Consider the following 4307-nt stretch of genomic DNA (forward strand, 5'->3'; position numbering starts at 1 on the left):
TCCATACTCAACCCTTACCAAGATGTGAGAAACCATCTTCCAGAATCCAATCCCTTCACACATGAGCCTCTAAGTTGCCCATCTATCTATAGCCAATTGATGTGTAATAAGGAAACAAAACCTATCAAATAGGGAAATGACTACCACTTCAACAAATGGCAAAACTAGGCTGCTACCTGCAGAAAGCTGAAACAAGATCTACATCTCACACCATACAGAAAAATCAGTTCAATGTGGATCAGAGACCTAAAGGTAAAACCAAAAAGCATTATGATAAAAGGAAAAAAATGAGACCAAGCTTAGAAGGCCTCACCTATGGGATAAAAAAACTGACAGTCAGAAATGCACAGGCAGCCATTAGAGGATAAAATTGATAAATGAGACCTTCTAAAGATTAAATTCCTGTGCATGAGCATCAGAACCTTTTATCGATAGGGTGAAAAGAAAACTAACTAGCTGGGGGAAAAGATTTGACAATAACATCTCAGACAAGGGTCTCGTAACAAAAGTTTACAGAATACAGGATCTCCACAAGAGAAAGACTGATAATTCAATAACATAATGGGCAAAAGATATAGAAAAACTTTTCAGAGAGGAAGAAATTTAGGCATTTTTCACATGAAGAAATGTTCAAAATCACTGACAATAGGAGAGATGCAAATAAAAACTGCAATGAAATGCCATCTCACCCAAGTAGCGGTGGCAAAGTTTAACAGGAGAGCAAACAAATGTTGGGAGGATATAGAGATATTTGAACTCTCATAACCTGTTAGTGGAATTGTAAAATGGTACAACCACTCTGGAAGGCAGTTTCACCTTTCCTCATAAAGCTGAACATAGAAATTTCACTCAGCGATTCCACTGCTAGGAAGATAGCCTGAAAAAATTAGAACTGAGACATAAACAGAGATTTGTATACCAATGTTCATCGCAGCATTATTCACAATCAGAATAACAAAGAAACAGCTCAAATGTCCACAAAATCAAATGGTTTGAGAAATTGTGGGGCATTCACATGATTAAAAAACCAGAGCACTTAGCTTAGGAGAGACTGGAGAACATTGAACAGAGTGAACTAACTCACTCTTGTAAGGACAAATACTGCATAAAACCATTGTTGTAAAAACAGAAGAGTAACTAGTAAAATGTACATGGGAATCCAAGGGAGAATGGTAGGAGCAGAGGAGTGAGGGGTGATGATGAGCAGGAGGGAAATCATGGGGTCACTGAAATTGGTGGGTGGAGGGAAGGAGTAAAGGAAATAATAAAGATCTGGAGGGGATCTGAAAAGACAGTAATGGTGGACATAATCCAATAGTGAATAATTTTATAAGACAAAATGCATGGGAATGATTGTATGAAACACAATGTGAATGAAGAAATGTTGAAATACAATGTATATATGAATTGTGTATGCAAATAATAAAAAGAATTTCCCCCCAAAGTCTGACATGAGTGTCATTGGGCTAAAAAAAAAATATTTTGGCAGTATTGCATTAATTTCTAGAGGGTTCCTTGCTTTTCTAGGTTTCTAAAGCATACACATTTTTTTTTCTTGGTCATAATCCCATTTTTCTATCTCCAACACCAGCAACATTGATTATGTCTTCCTCATATTACTGTCTTCCTATTACTCTGCTTTAGAAAAGAGTTTTGCTTTTCAAGGATGATTTCATTAGATTGAGCTCATTACCCTCCATATTGGATCCTTTGAGATACATGCAACATGAAAATTTTACTTGTGTGTGATACTAATAATAGTGTTTTATAGTCTCTACATTCCACTGAAATACTTTTATACTTTTATAACTGACACAAATATAGATCTATTGTTTCTAAAGATTTATACAGAGGTTGCAAGTATGTACAAAATACTGACTTTGCTCTGGGGATGATGCTTTTAACAGGATACCTAAAAGTTTTCAGATCTCTCCATTTCCAATGCTCCTAACTTTTAGTTCTAATGTTAATGGATAAGGATGAAAGAATGTGAATAGGCCCAAGGCAAAACTTCAAGGATTATGCAGGTTTTTTTGATGTTCAGTAGTTTCTCCTGAATAGATAACAGACATGCTTCTATCCATGCCATTGCTTTGCTTAGTTGTTTGTTTTAAAATTATTTACTTTAGTTGTTTTTAAATTTTTTTTTTTACTTCATAGAAAAGTATGATTTAGATGAAGTCCCCACCTTACAATTCTAAAAAACTATGTGGAACTTCTCTATCCATTCATTTGTTGATGAGCACTTAGGTTGTTTCCAACTCTTTGCTATTGTGAACACAGACGTAATAAACATGGGTGTGCATATATCTGCCTGGGTGGCTGTTATGGTTTCTTTAGGGTATATTCCCAGGGGGTCAAGGACTGCAGCCTTCAATATGGATTGGGGCTCAATACCAAGAAGACAAAGATTCTCACCACTGGAAAAATTGGCAGCATCAGGATGGATGGTGAAGAGATTGAGATTGTACACAGCTTTAGTGTGCTTGGCTCCACAGTCAACACTCTTGGTACCAGCAGCCAGGAAATGAAAAGACGCATTGCGATGGGAAAGTCTGCTGTTAGGGACCTCTCCAAAGTACTGAAGAGCAATGGTGTCTCTCTGGAGACTGAGGTGCATCTGATACAGGCCATGGTCTTTGCAATCACTTGTTATGCGTCAGAGAGTTGGACAATGACTAAGGAGGATAGAAGGAGAATTGATGCCTTTGAGCTGTGGTGCTGGAGAAGAGTGCTGGGCGTACCATGTACTGCTAGGAAAACAGATTCCTCCTGGAGAGGGTTAAACCAGGCTGCTCCTTGGAGGCAAGGATTCTAAGGCTTTGTCTGACATGCTTTGGAAGTGTTGTAAGGAGAGGGAGTCCTTGGAGAGGGACATCATGCTTGGGAGGGTGGAGGGACAGCGCAGGAGGGGAAGACCCTCTATGAGGTGGATTGATTCAGTGACTGGGGTAATTGGGATAGGTGTACCGGAGACAGTGCTATTGGCACAGGACAGAGCAGAGTTTAGGGCTATTGTTCATACATCACTATGAGTCACAAGCGACTTGATGGCACATAACAACAACAACAACAACAACCTAGCAGAGGAATTGCTGGATCAAATGGTATTTCTATTTTTAACTTTTTGAGAAAGCGCCATAGAGCCTTCCACAGTGGTTGCACCATTTTACACTCCCACCAACAGTGAATAAGGGTTCCAGTTTCTCCAAAACCTCGCCAGCATTTGTTGTTTGTTTGCTGTTCTGTTAAATTTTGCTATTCTTACTGGGGTGAGATGATACACAATGGAATACTATGCTGCATTGAAAAACAAGGAACTAATGCAAAATTATTCAGAATGGGTGACCTTGGAGGACATTATGCTGAGTGAAATATCTCAGTCACAAAAAGACAAATACTGCATAATGATACTGTTGTAGAATTCTACTGAAATCAGTTTTGGGGTAAGACTGAGAAAAACTGGATAAATTATGTATACTGCATTGAAATAGATGAGGGAGAGAACAATTTAAAAGCGATATATGATTGGGTATTATGGTTATGATAAGGGTCCAGAATGAAGGTTGCACAGTGGAATGTACTCAGGGCAGGGGTGGGGTGGGGAAATTGTATACCAATGAAGGAATTTTTCTTTTACTTTTCAAAGAGAAGAGCGAACTGGAGGGGAGGGGTGGGCAGGAAGAAAAATGCAACAATGAATGAATGAAAGTCCAAAATATCTGTAAATGTTCATTAAAATTAATAAAATAAAATTTAGAAAAACTATGTGGAATATTTATTAAACTATTAGTACTTTGAGCCAAAATCTGTATTGCTTCATCTCTGTAACTTCATTGTTAGGTGCAGTATTTGGTCCTCTGTAGCACCATGAGTAAACAAAGGAAAATTTGGTGAATTTTGTAATTTAATATATGTTTGCAAATAATCTTCATCTTATAAACTTGTTATACCTACTAAAGCAACAATAACATTTTTTTTTCCATAGGCTTAGTATTAGGAACAAAAAAAATGCTGCATGGGATTGCCTATGATACAATTAATCCTCCAATTTAAATAATAATGTTGTATTTTATAAAACACTTTTATGTATTTTAATCTATCTAATTTACCTGCCTGTAGAAGGTAATATCTTTGTTTCGTTCCAAAAACTACATTTTGGTCTATATTTAGTCATACATGAGCACAATGAAGTGTTCTAGAATCTCATTTCTCATGTTATCCATAATTTAGTCTCATCCACAAAAACAAATGCTTTTTTAGAGTCAATAAAACACAAATATCTCTCTGATATTCTCTACTTTCAG

This window comes from Elephantulus edwardii, unplaced genomic scaffold (assembly GCF_000299155.1).
Source record: "Elephantulus edwardii isolate Elephantulus edwardi_28Jun2011 unplaced genomic scaffold, EleEdw1.0 scaffold00039, whole genome shotgun sequence".
Lineage (NCBI taxonomy): Eukaryota > Metazoa > Chordata > Mammalia > Macroscelidea > Macroscelididae > Elephantulus > Elephantulus edwardii.